This window comes from Rutidosis leptorrhynchoides, chromosome 1, assembly GCF_046630445.1.
Source record: "Rutidosis leptorrhynchoides isolate AG116_Rl617_1_P2 chromosome 1, CSIRO_AGI_Rlap_v1, whole genome shotgun sequence".
NCBI classification, from domain to species: Eukaryota; Viridiplantae; Streptophyta; class Magnoliopsida; order Asterales; family Asteraceae; genus Rutidosis; species Rutidosis leptorrhynchoides.
Window position 1 is genome coordinate 429,734,364 of NC_092333.1, and position 19,808 is coordinate 429,754,171.

Here is a 19,808-nt window from a genome sequence, read left to right on the forward strand (position 1 = left end):
TAATTTGTATTAATTATATATATATATATATATATATATATATATATATATATATATATATATATATATATATATATATATATATATATATATATATATATGTGTATATATATATTTAACTTGAAAATATGATAATTAAATATCTCATTAAGTATATTAAGAAGGTATTATATATACATTTTCATACTACTAATTTAGAGAGTTTTCGAACAATATATATGTTACTATTTAAACGACGTAATTAACTTATGTTAAAATGTATTTACAGACAATGTATTATGAGTATAAATACAACCTTAAAAGTATTAAATACACTTAATAATATACAAAAACTTATAAAGGATAGCTATACTCGTATTTCTGTTCATTTTTCTCAAGAATCCTACTCATATTCATACAGTATATATATACACGTATTATATGAAGCTTCTAGAAGTATTTGCTATTGATATATATACTAATAAAAATCTATATTAGTGGAGTATTATGTCATGCATGATATCATCAATCTTATTATGTCATGCATGACATCATTAATTTAACTTATACTAGATATTAGTCAAAAAAAGACAACATAAAGTATTTACTATTCGTATATACCAATAGTAACTTACATGGTTGATGTATTATGTCATTCATGACATCATCAATCTTATTATGTATTGCATGACCTCGTGGTATTTAACTTATCCTAGATATTTGTCATAAAACAACAAAATACAACTAGTATATAAAGACCTTACATGGTATTTTTTTTTACACACATTTACATCCATTCTACTTTCAATTCTCTTCCAAGTATTCTCTTATTCTCTCTCTCTAAAAACACTCTCTAATATCCTCTCTTCAAGTTCTAATAAGTCTTCATTATCTACAACAAAAACTAGTTACAAAAAAACAATCCATAAACACCATAGAAGTAGTAATCAAGAACACCTCCTTTGATTTAAGTTTTGCTTCCAAGTTTGGTTATCATTAAGCACCCTTTCAAGAAGTCTTTCAAGCTCTAGAAACCCTCTTCATATTCAGCTACTTCCCTTTCTTAAATCAAGGTATTAGCCTTGATAATACTAAAAAGGAACATATATTTAGTATCAATATCCTTCCAATATGTAAAGCTTTTAGTTACTATTGTTCTATTTTTATGTAATAATTGTTTAAATAAATAAGTGCGAAGACAAAAGAAGAAAATGACGATTTAAAGACGCAAATGACCAAAAAGCTAAAAAGTACAAAGTACAATCCAAGTGGTTCAATTTATTGATGAGAAATGCCTAAAAATGACAAGAGTACAAGCCGCGAAACGCAAAGTACAAGATATCTAACCGTACGAAAAGGCGTTCAAAAATTCGGAACTGAGACATAAACCGAGCATCAACGTACAACTCAACGAAGCTAAAATTACAAGTCAACTATACACAAGAATATAATATAATATATATATATATATAATTATATAAAATTATATATTATTATATTATATATTATAATATTCAGCTGCCCATGTTTAACTCAATTTGGTGAGCTGGAATCCGAAGCTCCGCACTCGCGGAGCTGTGAGGCACAAAACCTCCGCACTCGCGGAGCAGCCAAATTCAAAATCTGCCTATAAAAGGCACAAGCTTTTGCCGAATCCATCACCCCTGATCTATCTATCTCTCTCAATTTATATTTATATTTATATTTTATAATTTTAATTTTAATTTAATATTAATAATAATTTGGGTTATTGTAAGAAATGTTTTACGGGTTTTAAAGTTGGAACTCTGTCCGTGTAACGCTACACGATAAATAATCACTGTAAGCTATGTTCTTCCTTTTTAAATTAATGTATCATAACTAAGTTATTATTATGCTTATTTGAGCCGAAGTAATCATGATGTTAGACTAAATATTAAAGACAGGGTTATTGGATTTTGTATCATAATTAATGTTTGAACAAAAGACCGACACTTGTGGGCATTTGACTATGGACTATTAATAGATGGGAGGTATTGTCTAATTGAGTGACAACTCATTGGAGTCTGTCGAACCTATCTTCAAATTAATTAACTTAATAATTAATAATGATTATGGTTCTCCTATTTAGTGACATTCATACGGAATCTATTATAATCATTTAATTAATTATTCGGGTTGGGTAATTGATTATTCAAACTGATCAATGGGTATATTAATATTCATATCTAATCAAAACAGGAGTGGATTACATACAGTGATAACTGGTGTAATTGTTGACAGAAGTGATGACTGTGTCACAATTTAAATCCCTAATTAGTGGAATATTTGACTTCGGAAATAAGGTTAATTTGACGAGCATTTTATAATTATGACCGATGAACTATTATGGACAAAAACCAGATAGGTTTCAACTAATCCAGGACAAAGGACAATTAACCCAGAGTAATAAATTAAAATCAAAACGTCAAACATCATGGTTACGGAAGTTTAAATAAGCATAATACTTTTATTTCATCGTACCTTTATTTACTGTCATTTTAATTACTGCAATTTACTTTATCGCAATTTAAATTCTGTCATTTATATTATCGTCATTTATCTTTACGCTTAAAATATAAAATCGACAAACCGATCATTAAACGGTAAAAACCCCCTTTATAATAATAATAATAATAATAATACTATATTATATATATATATATATATATATATATATATATATATATATATATATATATATATATATATATATATATATATATATATATATATATATATATATATATATATATATAGTTTAAAATAAATATAGCGTTAAACTTCGCCAGCTCCCTGTGGAACGAACCGGATTTACTAAAAACTACACTACTCTACGATTAGGCACACTGCCTATAAGTGTTGTAGCAAGGTTTAGGTATATCCATTCTATAAAGAAATAAATAACTAGTGTAAAATTGTAGCGTATTTAATAGTATTTCATAGTAAAAAATAATAATATTTCGTACCCCTTCGCTCACACATCAAGTTTTTGGCGCCGCTGTCGGGTAAATCGGTAAAAAACGCTATATTTTTTTAATATATATTTTTGTAAAAATATATAATTTCTTATTTTCATTTTGTATTTATATAACAAGTGTTTAAAAAAAAGTATAAAAAAATAAAAATATATATTTTGAAGATTCTATAAAATTAATAAGTATTTTTTTAGATTTTGAAAATATAAGTTTATTTTTAATAAATTTTCTATATATTATTTTATAAAACTTAAAAAATAAATAAACATAAAAAAATCGTGACTGGGCCGAACTGTTTTAGCCAAATACCGAACCCATTACTATTAATCTCTGCAGTCGCGAAGCTCCTCAGGAACAGAACACCGCAGTCGCGGAGCTTTTCCAGACTGCAACCTTGGACTGCATTAATTACACGATTAGGGTTTAATAATTATTATTTAATTAATTTAGGGTTTTAATTTAAATATTATTAATTTGTAATTAGTTTTAATTATAATTTGTAATATTAAGTTTAATTATTATTATTATTATTATTTATATAGATTAATATTTTTATAAAAATAATATAAAAATAATATTTTTATAAAATTTTATTTTTATCATTTTTAGATTATATCCTTTTATAATTTGTATCTTTTTATTATTTAGTACGTAGTCTTTATAATTATCGTTCGTAATATATAGTTTTTAAGCTTAGTATTTTGCCGTAGTATTTCTAGATCTTTAAGTTTCGCCGTAAAATCCCTTAAGTGCTTTTTCTTTAGATTAAAATTTAGGCGCTTTAGAATTTTACGACGCAGTTTATAAATTTTAGTGCCTTTTTAAGTAATTGCCGTTTTCCGTTTAGAATTCCTTTTAAGCTTTAATACCTTTATACACAATATTTAATTTTTAGTTTTTAGACTTTTAAGTTTCGACGTTTTTCTTTCTTAGTTTTATTTTTCGACGTTTTTCGACGCACTCTTTTTCTTTCTCATTTCTACGCTCTAGTTTTTAGGACATAGAATTTCCTAGAATTTCTTTAAAATATCGACGATAAATTATTTTAAGCAATTAAATTAATAGACATCCAAAATTTTCTACTTCGTAGTAATAGTTGGATTTGTTAGTGGCTGAGTTGTGGATTTTCAGACTTAAAGGATTCTGGCTCCCTGCTGCATCTTTTGGCTATTCGAAACGTGGGCAAAAGAAGAAAAGTCTATTAATTTGATAACTTTAATAATTTTTATCTTTATAACTAATAGGATATTCAGTGAATGCACCGAGTAAAACGTTCACCACCTTTCATACGTTCACCACCTGTAACCCGATCAAAACATCTAGCCAATATTATCGCCGTTGATTTTTCTTTAGAATCATCATCTAGTCGAACAAGTACTTCAATTCAAATTTTCAATAATCTATCTTTTGAACCCGATTTCACAATTGAGAACCCTGAGGATATTCAAGGACAATTCCAAGATCCTGAACCAATAATCATTCCTCCTGAACCATAAACCGTTAAATCAGAATCTTCTAGTGATTCGGATTCAACAATTTCAAATATGGAAATAACGGAACCTCTCAGTATGGAAGATCGAATGAGAGCCACACGCACGGGCCAAGGTCACGCCATTATTAAGCCAGACATTAATGCACCAGATTATGAAATCAAAGGACAAATCCTACACATGGTAACTAATCAGTGCCAATATAGTGGTACGCCGAAAGAAGATCCAAACGAACATCTTCGAACCTTTAATAGGATCTGTACTCTATTCAAAATCAGAGAAGTTGAGAATGAACAGATCTATCTCATGTTGTTTCCCTGGACTTTAAAGGGAGAAGACAAAGATTGGTTAGAATCATTACCCGAAGGAACGATTGACACATGGGATGTCTTAGTTGAAAAATTTCTTAAAAGATTCTTTCCGGCATCTAAAGCTGTGAGACTTCAAGGAGAAATTGTTACGTTTACGCAAAAGCCAAATGAAACATTATATGAGGCGTGGACAAGATTCGGAAAGTTGTTAAGAGGATGTCCTCAACACAGTTTAGACACTTATCAAATAGTACAAATATTCTACCAAGGTGTCGACGTTGCTACACGAAAAGACATCGACACAGCAGCTGGTGGTTCCATTATGAAGAAAACCGCAACCGAAGCTCACAAAATCATTGATAACACAGCCTCCCACTCGCATGAGTGGCATCAGGAAAAAGACATTTTTTGTTCATCTAAAGTGGCTAGAGCCGATTCTAGCCATGACTTTGATTCCGTTTCTGCAAAAATAGATGCTTTCGAAAGACGAATGGAAAAGATGAATAAAGATATTCACGCAATACGAATTAGTTGTGAGCAATGCGGTGGACCATACTTAACGAAAGATTGTCACATTGAACAAACGATGGAACAACGTGAGGATGTTTCCTACATGAACCAAAGGCTGGGAGATAATTATCAACTGCCAAGGCCAAACTTCAATCGAAATCAAAATATTCTTTACAATCCAAATGGACCCAACAATAACTCGTACAACCAACAAGGTCCGAATAACCAACCAACTTAAAACAACAATTTCAATCAACAAAGACCTAGCTTGTATAAACTACCACAACAAACCGAAAAGAAAAAGCCAAATATGGAAGAAATGATGGCGAAGCTAATGGAATCTCAAACACAATTTATTATATCTCAATCCCAAACAAATGAGAGGTTTGATCAGTCATTAAGAACTCAACAAGCTTCCATTTTGAATCTATAAAAACACATAGGTACTCTTGCTAGCATGATGAGTGAGAGGGAACAAGGAAAGCTACCAAGTGATACTGAAGTAAATCCTCGGAATGAGAATGTTAATATGGTATCAATGAATTCTGAAAAACTAGCATCAGAAGATGGGAAGGTTTTAGATGTGAGTAACAATAAAGAAGTTACAACACCACCACCACCCGAGTATGTAAAGCCAGTGGTGACACCATACAGACCACCCATCCCGTTTCCAAGAAAAGGAGTTGAGTATGAGCAAGTAATAGGTAATAAAGTTTGTGATGCCTCTGGAAAGAAGAAGAAGAATAAGAAAGTACAAGAAACAAAAACCGTAAAAGTAAACCCGGTGAAGACAGTTCCACTAAAACCACCACCAAGGTTGGGTGATCCGGGTGAATTTATTGTTCCTTGTCTAGTTAGTGATTGTGTCATGTATGATGCACTAGAAGATTTAGGTGCGAGTGTGAGTGTTATGCCTCTTTCATTATATAAGAGATTAGGAGTAGGTGAGTTAAGTCCAATGAAAATGAGTGTTCAACTCTTTGATCAAACCATTAGGCACCCAGTTGGAATTGCTGACAACCTACCCGTTCAAGTGGGTAATTTAACCTTTTTAGTCGAATTTATTGTCAATGACATAGAAGAGGACCCAAACATTCCTCTAATTTTAGGTCGACAATTCTTAGCATCCACCGGGGCGTTATTTGATGTAAGAAAGGGTAGAATGACACTTAGTGATGGTGACAAATTGGTCACCTTTGTGATTCGAAAGTCTAAATCTCCACCAACCAAAACCGTTGAACCAATAAAAACGATCGATGAGAAGCATATTGTTTTACCAACTCCAACGGTAATGCTTAACAATAATAAAACGCCTAAGTATGGGGAAGATGAAGTGACACCTAATGATGACTTGATAACAAAGAACTCCGTTGTTGATATGAAATTAAATGATCCCGTTATTAACAGTTCAATGAAGAAACTTATTAAACGGATTCGCGATACTAGAACCAAGGGGAACTTTACGTTATGTAACTGGTTAGTATCCAATCTATCGGCTAAAGAAAAGGTAAAACTGGTTGAATTTGTGAATATTACACAGGAATCCAACCAATGACTTAAAGCAAAAGTCACAAATATGCAAGTTAATTATAGTCCAAGAGAAATTGACGATGAAGTTAATCACAATTTCGACACCACAGCTACCTAATTGTGGGGAGATTCAAATGTTCTAAAAAGAAAATGATGTCTAAAGTTAGTTGTTCCATTCTCGTGTAGTTCCGAGAATGGAATCCGATTGGTCTTTTCCGCTAGCAGACACTAAAGAACTAGTTTTCTCCCCTCATTCTAAATTTTTTATTTTATAGGTTTTATATGAAATTTATATGCATTTTTAAATTTAAGTTTTGTGTGAATTTAAAAACAAAATTTACTTTATTTCATTAAGTTTAAAAAATAAATGATTTCTAAAATTCGTCGTAAGTTAAAGACTAGGTCATGGAACCGAAATTGCTTTACCCGAGGGCGGGGCGAAAAATTTTGTTATCATTATTTTTAATTTTATTGATCTAAAGTATACCAAAATAATTAAAAAACTCAAAAATCTTTGGTTTTAAAACAATCGCTTTAAAAATGACAAATTTTAAATTTTGTCGAGGGATGAACTAGGTAAACGTACCGAAACTACCTCTACCTAAAGTAAAAGAAAACAAAATTTTAAAAAATTATTCATTTAAATTGTTTTAATAAATAAAGGTTTTATAAAAAAATATATGTATATATGTTTGTAGTTTATCTCATGTAAAATGGGGTAAAACAGCGCACTTTCAAATACTGGCATTAAGTTCAACAAAGACTACTAATTTTGACGATAAGACGCAAAACATATGTGAAATTACAACAAAAGGAATGAACGATGAGGCATGTCACCTATCATTCGACGAGCTTAGTAATTACAAACTGAGTATTTTTATCACTTTTCTACACTAATGAACCTCATGAATTTGTAATTATAGTCTGATTTCTTGCAAATGAGGGCATTGCAAGATCTCAAGTGTGGGGAAGGGTTATTGATAATGCTAAAAACGAACATATATTTCATAGCATTATTCCTCAAGAAAGACAAGCTTTTAGTTGCAATTGTTCTATTTACAAGTGATATTTGTTTAAATAATAAAAGGCGAAGACAAAAGACAGATTCGACGAATTGAAGACGCAAACGACCAAAAAGCTCAAAAGTACAAAAGACAATCAAAAAGGTTCCAATTATTGATAAGAAACGTCTCGAAATTACAAGAGTACAAGATTCAAAACGCAAAGTACAAGATATTAAATTGTACGCAAGGACGTTCGAAAATCCGGAACCGGGACATGAGTCAACTCTCAACGCTCGACGCAACGGACTAAAAATTACAAGTTAACTATGTATATAAATATAATATAATATATAATTAATTATATTAATTATATATATATTATATTTATAAATAAATCGTCGGCAAGAAAGACTCCAAAAGCTGGTGAGATGTATTTACAAACTCCGCGACTCGCGGAGTTTGAAGGCAAAATAGGCCGCGAGTCGCGGAGCCCCAAGTTTTGAAAGTCCCTATAAAAGCAACCGAATTCTGAGCATTTTTCATCCATCATATATCATTCTCTCTATCTATATACGTAAAATATATATATAATTTATATTTTAATTTTAATTTTAATTTTAATCTTAATAATAAGGGTATGTTAGCGAATGTTGTAAGGGTGTAAGTCGAAATTATGTCCGTGTAACGCTACGCTATTTTTAATCATTGTAAGTTATGTTCAACCTTTTTACATTAATGTCTCATAGCTAAGTTATTATTATGCTTATTTAATCCGAAGTAATCATGATGTTGGGCTAATTACTAAAATTGGGTAATTGAGCTTTGTACCATAATTTGGGTTTGGATAAAAGAACGACACTTGTGGAAATTAGACTATGGGCTATTAATGGGTTTTATATTAACTAAACAATACCTTGTTAATTTAATATACAAACTTATAATTCGACGTATTTATATATAACCACATACGCTTGACTGGGTACGGTGGGCGGGATATCTATAAATACCAATAATTATTCATTTTACCAGATACGGAACTGGATTATTAGTTAATAGACTTGTTGAAACATGGGTGAATTACATTCAAGGGTAATTGGTGTAATTGTTAACAAAGTAATAAAACCTTGGTTTACACGCAGTCGATAACCTGGTGTATTCATTAAACAAAGTATTAAAACCTTGTTACAATTCGAATCCCCAATTAGTTGGAATATTTGACTTCGGGAATAAGAATAATTTGACGAAGGCTTTCGCTCTTTATATTTATGACTGATGGACTATTATGGACAAATCCGTATGGACATATTAAATAATCCAGGACAAAGGACAATTAACCCATGGGCATAAAACTAAAATCAACACGTCAAACATCATGATTACGGAAGTTTAAATAAGCATAATTCTTTTATTTCATATTTAATTTCCTTTATTTTATATTTAATTGCACTTCTAATTATAGCACTTTTATTTATTGTTATTATATTTAATTGCACTTTTAATTATCGTACTTTTTAATTATCGCAAGTTTATTTTATCGCACTTTTATTCTTCGCAATTTCATTATCGTTATTTACTTTACGCTTTAATTTAAGTCTTGAATTTATATTATTTTACATTTGGTTTTAACTGCGACTAAAGTTTCAAAATCGACAAACCGGTCATTAAACGGTAAAAACCCCCCTTTATAATAATAATATTACTTATATATATATTTGATTTTTATAAAAGTAAACTAATATAGCGTTAAGCTTTGTTTAAAGATTACCCTGTGGAACGAACCGGACTTACTAAAAACTACACTACTGTACGATTAGGTACAGTGCCTATAAGTGTTGTAGCAAAGTTTAAGTATATCCATTCAATAAATAAATAAATATCTTGTGTAAAATTGTATCGTATTTAATAGTATTTCCTTGTAAACTTTAATAGTATTTTATACCCCTTAGCTTTGACATCAAGTTATTTTTGGCGCCGCTGCCGGGGAGCTCTTAAACGCCGGAAGCACAACGCTACATAAAAAAAAAAAAGATTTTTATTTTACTTTTATTAAAATTCGTTTTTATAAAAGTATGTTTTAAATATTCGAAAATATAAAAAGAAAAACAAAAATTTATATATTTTTAAGAGTTTGTTAAAAGTTTTATAAGTTTCTTTATTTTTATTTTAGTTTGTAAAAATATAAGTTTTATTTAATTTATTTTTATATTTTATAAATATAAAACCGAAAAAAAATAAAAAAATTTAATATATATAAATCTATTTTTTTTAGATTGTTATAAAGTATTTTATTTTTATCTTAGTTATTAAAGATAAGTTTTATTTAAATTATATAAATATTTTAATTAGATTTTAAAACAGAAAATATAAAAACAGAAAATAGAAAATAAAAAAAATTAAAAAATAATAAAAACGCGTAAAATTTAAACTGTTCCAGGGTTGAATTTTGGAACCCCGCAACTCGCGGGGTTTGCTGTTTGAAATACCGTGACTCGCGGAGCTTTTTCTGACACGCCTGCCAGAAACCCTAACTGCAATTAATACGGAGTAATAATTATTATTATTAATTAATTAAGATTTAAGTTTTAATTAAATTAATATTTAATTTTAATCATTTAGTTATATTAAGTTTTACTTAGTTTTATTTATATATTTAAATTAATACTTTTATAAAATAATATAAAAATAATATTTTTATAAAAATTGTACTTTTTACAACTTTTTGTATATTTTTATATTTTGTCCCTTTTTAATTGTTTTAGCGTAATATTTGTATCTTTAGCTCATATTTAGTTTTAAACTTAGTTTTTGCCATAGTTATTTTTAGATTTTTAGGCTTTGCCGTAGAATTCCTTAAGTGCTTTTTCTTTAGACTAAGATTTAGGTGCTTTAGAATTTTGCGACGCCCTTTTAAGTTTTAGTTTCTTTTTAAGTTATTTCCATTTGGGATTTAGTTTTTCCTGTAAGCTTTAATATTTTAGACGACTTTTACCTATGTATCAATTATGATTCCAATTAGTAATCTCAATTTGCGATTATAATTTTAAGTTAGTTGTAGTAATAAGGTTAGGTTAGTCAAGTGTTTTTAAGTTTTATAAGTTTCTTTTATTTTTCCGTCACCTTTTATTTTTCAACCATTTTTCTTTTCGACCTTTTTCGACGAACTCTTTTTCTTTCTTATTTCTCGCTACTCTAGTTTTAGGACATAGATTTTTATTCTACTTCTTATCTAAATTTCTTAAAATTATGAAAATTTATTTTAAGTGATTAAATTGATAGACATCAAAATTTTCTGGTTCGTAGTAATAGTTGGATTTGTACGTGGACCGGGTTATTGGAGCCAAACAGTCCTCAATTATATTGAGACCAAACGAATCCTGCCCCTCTGCTGCATCTTTTGGCTATTCGAAACGTGGGCAAAATCAGAAAAGTCTATTGATTGGATAACTTATTATAATTTTTCTTTCATTTTAAAACTAATAGGATATTCAGTGAATGCACCGAGCAAGACGTTCACCACCTTTTGTACGTTCACCACCTGTAACTAGATCAAGACATTTAGCAAATATTACCGCCGTTGATTTTTCTTTAGAATCATCATCCAGTTGACCAAGTACTTCAGTTCAAATTTCCGATAATCCATTTTTTGAACCCGACCTCACAATTGAGAATCCGGAGAATATTCAGGAACGATTCGTAGATCCTGAACCACTAAACTTTCCTCCGAAACCACCAATCATTCAAACAGAGATTGTTGAGGAACGAACCATTAAATCAGAATCCTCTAGTGATTCCGATTCAACAAGTTCAATTATGGAGAATCTGGAACCTTTAAGTATGGAAGACCGAATGAGAGCTAAACGCACTGGCCAAGGTCACGCAATTACTCATCCAGACATTAATGCGCCAGATTATGAAATCAAAGGACAAATTCTACATATGGTGACTAATCAATGCCAATTTAGTGGTGCGCCGAAGGAAGATCCAAATGAACATCAACGTACCTTTAATAGGATCTGCACACTATTTAAAATCCGAGAAGTGGAGGATGAACAGATATATCTCATGTTATTTCCCTGGACTTTAAAGGGAGAAGCCAAAGATTGGTTGGAATCGTTACCTGAAGGGGCGATTGATACATGGGACGTTTTAGTTGAAAAATTTCTTAAACAATTCTTTCCGGCATCTAAAGCCGTAAGACTTCAAGCAGAAATTGTTACGTTTACACAGAAGCCGAATGAAACTCTATATGAGGCGTGGACAAGATATGGAAAGTTATTAAGAGGATGTCCGCAACATGGTTTAGACACCTGTCAAATAGTACAAATATTCTACCAAGGATGCGACATCACTACAAGGAAAGACATAGATATAGCAGCTGGTGGTTCTATTATGAAGAAAACCGAAACTGATGCTTACAAAATTATTGATAACACTGCTTCCCACTCACATGAGTGGCACCAAGAAAAAGATATCGTTAGATCATCTAAAGCAGCTAGAGCCGATTCTAGCCATGACTTAGATTCCATTTCTGCAAAGATAGATGCTGTCGAGAGACGAATGGAAAAGATGACTAAAGATATTCACTCAATACGAATTAGTTGTGAGCAGTGTGGAGGACCACATTTGACAAAAGATTGTCTCAGTATTGAATTAACAATGGAACAAAGAGAGAATATTTTATACATAAACCAAAGGCCTGGAAATAATTATCAGAATAATTATCAACCGCCAAGACCTATTTACAATCAAAACCAGAATTATAACCGAAATATTCCATACAACAACCAACAAGGTCCTAGCAATCAACAAGTATCCAATAATACTTACAATCAGCAAAGACCTAATTTTCAAAACAAACCACCACAACAAACCGATGATAAAAAGCCGAATTTAGAAGATATGATGACGAAGCTAGTTGAAACTCAAACGCAGTTTTTCACATCTCAGAAACAAACTAATGAACAAAATGCTCAAGCATTTAGAAATCAACAAGCTTCTATTCAAAATCTGGAACAAGAAGTAAGTAACCTAGCAAGGTTAATAGGTGAAAGAAAACCGGGAAGTCTACCTAGTGATACAAACGCTAACCCCCGGAATGAAACAGCTAAAGCCATTACCACAAGAAGTGGTACAACACTTAAATCACCGGAAATACCTGTAACTTCTGATGAAGCTATTCCTACTCCACAAGAACCACAACCTGATCAAGATAAGGAAAAAGAACCGGTAGTTGAAAACGTTAATGAAGATAACACAGTTAAGGATAAACCTTATGTTAAACCATACCAACCACCACTTCCTTACCCGAGTAAAATGAAGAAAGAGAAACTTGAAGCCGAGCAATCCAAATTCTTGGATATGTTTAAACAGATAAATGTAAATCTTCCTTTCATTGATGTGATTTCAGGAATGCCTAGATATGCTAAATTCTTGAAAGATCTAATCTCAAATAGAAAGAAAATGGAAGAACTCTCGGCTGTTACTATGAATGCTAATTGTTCAGCAGTGCTGTTGAATAAGATACCAGAAAAACTATCTGATCCAGGAAGTTTCACAATTCCATGTTTTCTGGGTAGTCTTAGTTCAATAGAAGCATTGGCAGACTTAGGTGCTAGTATAAATCTAATGCGGTATTCACTATACACTAAACTAGACCTTGGAGAATTGAAACCAACAAGAATAAGCATACAACTAGCCGATAGATCAATAAAATATCCTAGAGGGATAATGGAGAACATGCTAGTTAAAGTTGGTATTTAGTATTTCCAGTAGATTTTGTTGTTCTGGACATGGAAGAAGATTCTCAAGTTCCACTCATATTAGGAAGACCATTCTTAAACACGGCTAAAGCAATGATAGACGTGTTCGGTAAGAAATTGACCCTAAGTATAGAGGATGAGAGTGTTACCTTTTCAGTTGATAGAGCAATGCAACAATCACAATCTGCAGATGATATATGTTATTATATTCAAACTATAGATGCACATGCAGAATTATTAGAAGAATTTCCAGAATTACAAGGAACAGGAGAATGTTCTTTAGGAGAAGGTAATGAACCAATTGATGAAGCTGAAATGTTAGCTACACTTATAGCTAATGGATATGAACCAACAACAGAAGAAATTCAAATGCTAAAAGAAGAAGACATATATCGATATAAATCATCGATAGAAGAACCTCCGAAATTAGAGTTAAAGCCACTTCCAAACCATTTGGAATACGCTTATTTACATGGTGAATCTGAATTACCTGTAATAATATCGTCTTCTCTTACTAAAAATGAGAAATCACAACTCATTTCTGTGTTGAAAGCTCATAAACCAGCCATTGCATGGAAGATTCATGATATTAAAGGAATAAGTCCTTCGTATTGCACACATAAAATCCTTATGGAAGAAGGTCATAAAACGTATGTGCAACGCCAATGAAGACTAAATCCTAATATGCAAGATGTAGTTAAGAAAGAGATTATTAAACTGCTAGACGCAGGTTTAATTTATCCAATTTCTGATAGTCCATGGGTAAGCCCAGTTCAATGCGTGCCTAAGAAGGGTGGCATGACTGTCATTACAAATGAGAAAAATGAGCTTATTCCTACTAGGACTGTAACAGGATGGCGTGTATGTATTGATTATAGAAAATTAAATGACGCCACCAGAAAAGATCACTTTCCCTTACCTTTTATAGATCAAATGTTGGAAAGATTAGCCGGAAATAGTTACTATTATTTTCTAGATGGATTTTCCGAATATTTTCAAATTCCAATAGCACCCGAGGACCAAGAGAAAACCACATTCACATGCCCTTATGGTACTTTTGCTTACAAACGCATGCCATTTGGACTTTGCAACGCCCCTGCAACCTTTCAAAGGTGTATGATGGCGATTTTTCATGACATGATAGAAGAATGCATGGAAGTTTTCATGGATGACTTTTCAGTCTTCGGTGATACATTTGAATCATGTCTAGTTAATCTGGAACGAATGCTTATTAGATGCGAACAATCAAATCTAGTACTTAATTAGGAGAAATGCCATTTCATGGTTAAAGAAGGCATCGTTCTTGGTCATAAAATTTCAAAAGAAGGAATTGAAGTGGATAGAGCTAAAGTAGATGTAATTGCTAAACTTACACATCCCACCAATGTTAGAGGAGTTAGGAGTTTTCTAGGGCATGCCGGTTTTTACCGACGTTTCATAAAAGATTTTTCTAAAATTGCCACTCCTATGAATTAACTCCTAGAAAAGGATGCTCCATTCATCTTTTCAGATGAATGTATCAAATCTTTTAATATTCTTAAAGAGAAACTAACTAATGCGCCGATAATGATAACACCAAATTGGAATCTACCATTTGAACTAATGTGCGATGCAAGTGATTTTGCAATGGGAGCCGTTTTAGGACAAAGGATTGAAAAACGATTTCAACCTATATATTATGCTAGTAAGACGTTACAAGGAGCACAAACGAACTATACAACTACTGAAAAAGTACTCCTTGCTATTGTCTTTGCTTTTGACAAATTTCGATCATATCTCGTTCTAGCAAAAACGGTGGTCTATACCGACCATTCTGCTCTTAGATACCTATTTTCAAAACAAGATGCTAAACCAAGATTAATCCGTTGGATCTTACTCTTACAAGAGTTTGATATTGAAATCCGAGATAAAATAGGAGCAGAAAATCTCGCCGCTGATCATCTTTCTTGTCTTGAAAATCCCGAATTAGAAGTTCTAAATGAATCGGCCATACAAGACAACTTTCCTGATGAATATCTATTGAAGATAGATTATAATGAAATTCCATGGTTTGCAGACTATGCAAACTACTTAGTTTGTGGATTCCTTGAAAAAGGATTATCGTACCAAAGACGAAAGAAATTCTTCAGTGATATAAAACACTATTTCTGGGAAGATCCACATCTGTTTAAAAGTTGTCCCGATGGAATAATACGCCGATGTGTATTTGGAGATGAAGCTAGTAAAATATTAAAACATTGTCACACAGGACCAACAGGAGGGCATTATGGGCCTCAATTAACAGCAAGAAAAGTTTATGATGCTGGCTTCTATTGGCCTACAATTTACAAAGACGCACACCTTCTTTGCAAATCCTGTGATGCTTGTCAAAGGGCCGGAAAAATAAGTCAACGTGATGAAATGCCACAAAATGTCATCCAAGTATGTGAAGTATTTGACATTTGGGGTATTGACTTTATGGGTCCATTTCCAAAATCTCATAATAATCTATATATACTCGTAGCCATTGATTATGTATCTAAATGGGCGGAAGCACAAGCTCTCCCAACTAACGATGCACGAGTTGTAGTCAACTTTTTAAAACGTCTTTTTGCCAGGTTTGGAACACCGAAAGCTTTAATAAGTGATCGGGGTACTCATTTCTGTAATAATCAACTTGAGAAAGTTCTTAAAAGATATGGAGTAACTCATAAAATCTCCACCGCATATCATCCACAAACAAGTGGACAAGTTGAAAATACCAACAGAGCTTTAAAACGTATTCTAGAGAAAACTGTAGGATCAAATCCGAAGGAATGGTCCATTAAATTGGAGGATGCACTCTGGGCTTTTAGAACAGCCTACAAAACTCCAATTGGAACCACACCTTTTAGACTTGTTTATGGAAAAGCATGTCATCTTCCAGTAGAAATTGAACACAAAGCATTTTGGGCTTTGAAGACATGTAATCTTGATTTACATGAAGCCGGACGTCTACGATTAAGTCAACTAAACGAATTAGAAGAATTAAGACATGAAGCATATGAAAATTCGTTAATCTATAAAGAAAGAACGAAGAAATGGCATGATAAAAGAATCAGAAGTTCAAAAGAATTTAAGGAAGGAGACAGAGTTCTTCTTTTCAATTTACGATTCAAGCTATTTCCTGGAAAATTGAAATCAAGATGGTCTGGACCATTCATAGTCAAAAGAGTTTTCCCATACGGAACGATATAATTAATAAATTCAAATGGGATTGAATTTAAAGTTAATGGTCACATAGTTAAACATTACATACATGGTCCGATGGAAGTTGACAATGAAGTTAATCATAATTTCACCACCCAAGGAAACCTTCAAAATGAAAACATAAATATGTTATCAACAACATATGAAAAATCAAAATTGGAATATAGGGAGGATTCAAATTTGAGTGATGAAGAAGAATTCCTATACAAACCTCCCATTCCAAGAAACGAAGAAAAATGTAAACAAGAAATTCAAATAGAAATGAAAGAATCAAGGAAAGAACACCCGAAAAAAGTTTACAAACCAACTCGACTTACTAAAGCAGGAGACCCGGGTGAATTTATCATTTCTTGCTTACTTAATGATGGTGCTGTATATAATGGACTCGCAGATTTAGGAGCAAGTGCAAATATTATGCCTCTTTCCTTATACAAAAGATTAGGCATGGGTAAATTAAAACCAACCAAAATAGGTGTTCAATCATTTGACCAAACCATTAAACACCCGGTTGGAATAGAAAATAATTTACTTGTTAACGTAGGAAGTTTGACCTTTGTTGCAAACTTCATAGTGATTAATATGGAGGAAAACCTTGATGTTCCTCTAATTCTAGGTCGCCCATTTTTAGCAACCACCGAGGCATTCATTGATGTAAGAGAAGGTAGAATGACACTTAGGAATGGTGATACATCGATCACCTTTGTGAACCGAAAGTTTAGATCTCCACAAACCAAAACTGTTAGACCAATAAAAACGCATAAGTGTGGGGAAGATGAAGAAACACTTAATGATGATCCAATCACAAAGAATGTCGTTGATGATACGAAATTAGATGACCCCATTTTTAACAGTTCAACGAAGAAACTTTATAAACGGATTCACGATGCTAAGATTAAAGGAAACTTTAAGTTATATAACCGATTAATATCCAATTTATCGTCAAAAGAAAAGGCAGTGTTAGTTGAATTTGTGAAAGTTACGGAGGAAATCAACAAATGGATTGAAGTAAAAGTCAAAGATATACAAGTTGTTGATGATTCAATTGAAAATAATGTTAATCACAATTTCAACTAAGTATAAGGGATTTATGTATTTCTGTTAGAGTTAGATTGTCTGTTTTCGTGTAGTTCTCGAAAATGGAACCCGAATGGTCTTTCCCTAGCAGACCCTAAAGAACTAGTCTTCTCCCCCCATTCTGAATTTTTAATTTTTTTAGGTTTTTGCAAAATGAAGACTGCCTGTGAACTAAACCATGGTCTAATGCTACACGCTTTGATCACTAAACGTAATAATGACATACTACCGAGTGAACTAGTATCAGTAATCAGAGAAAGAATGGACGGAGTTAGAAAAGAATCCAGATGCGAAGATAATAAGTTACAATTTGGTAAAGGAAAATCAAAATCCGCAGCGAAAAGAAGAGCACGACACCTAGAAAGATGTCACAAATGCGAAAAATGGTCACATGGAGGTAAATGTTCAAATAATCAAACCTATTCAAATACCGAATTTGTTACTTTATGCAGAGACGGACCGTTCATATGTTTAGAAGAAAAGACACTGAATGCTCGAGGTTACGCCTATGTAGCTATGGAAAACCAATTAAACCGACTATCTTATGAATGGGATAGATCATATAACTAAGAAATCTATTTCACAGGTATGTCTGTACAGTTTTTATTTTATTTTTTTTTATTTTTAACCTTTTGATAATAAACGCTACTTTGTTCGCTAAAAAGTATTAAATTGGTATTGAATAAAATTAGGTTTGGCGACCGAAATTGTTGATATCATACAAAAATTTATTACATCACTGCGAAATTTAACGTTTATTCTTAAGGTATAAATATCTTTAATCAATCAACCCAAAATATTTCAAAAATTCGTCATGAGTTAAATTAGGTCTTGGAACCGAAATTACTTTACCGAAAAGAGGGGCACATATTTTTGATAATATTTGATTGATTAAAGTGGGATAAAAAGCCAAAAAGATTTTTAATTTTATTTTTACCATGTTTTTAAAATTAATATATAAATCTTAATTTAATATTCTAAACTTTGTAAAAACAATATATTTAAAATTGTAAATATTTGAAAAATTAATATAAGTTTGGTGTGAATTTATAATATGAATTTTTAAATTAAGATTGGTGTGAATTTTTTATTTTTAAAATATGAATTTTAAATTTTATGCATTTTAAATTTTAAGTTTGGTGTGAATTTTTAATATTAATTTTGAATTTTATATTTAAATTGTGTGAATTTAAAAACAAAAATTTACTTTATCTCATTAAGTTAAAAATATGATTTTTAAAATTCGTCGTAAGTTGAAGACTAGGTCTTTGAACCGAAATTGCTTTACTCAAGGGAGGGACGAGAACTTTTATTATCATTATTTTTAATCTTATTGAATTAAAGTATGCCAAAAACATTAAAAAACCCCAAAAATCTTAGCTTTTAAAACAATCGCTACAAAAAGACAAATTTTAAAATTTTGTCGAGGGACGGACTAGGACATCGATCCGAAACGACCTCGTCCTAAATAACAAGGGAAACAAAATTTTAAAATTAATTACTTAATTGTTTTAATTAGTATAAGATATATATAAAAAAAAAAAAAAAAAAACCAAACTCCGCGACTCGCGGAGTTTGAAGGCTTAAATGCCGCGACTCGCGGAGGGATCGGATTACAGAAAAAATTAAAAGGAGCTGAAACAGCTCAGTTACACTCCACAACTCAAACAAACTGCGAAAACACTGCACGCAAAAACCCGAAAAAACATCCCTAAAATCACAATTTTTAACCGTTAATCACCAAATTTTTTACTAAAATCATGTTGAGAAGGATGCTATCAAGGAATTACTCAAGAAAAACGGTAAATTTCTACACCTAAACACCATTTAATTTGAAAATTAGTGTTCTTGAGCAATTTTTTTCCCCAATTTGATTTTGATGCTTTTTAGTGTAATTAGGCTTAAATTGTTTATGTATTATGCTTGT

The 19,808-nt window shown here is 31.4% G+C and overlaps 1 non-coding gene across 1 annotated transcript; it reads right to left on the reverse strand.

The window, feature by feature from the left end:
• Positions 1 to 4,903: 4,903 nt before the first annotated feature.
• LOC139887107 (small nucleolar RNA R71) lies at positions 4,904 to 5,010 on the reverse strand. Its single transcript, XR_011772952.1, has one exon. It is a non-coding gene; the product is annotated as a small nucleolar RNA R71 (small nucleolar RNA).
• Between the last annotated feature and the right edge of the window lie 14,798 nt (positions 5,011 to 19,808).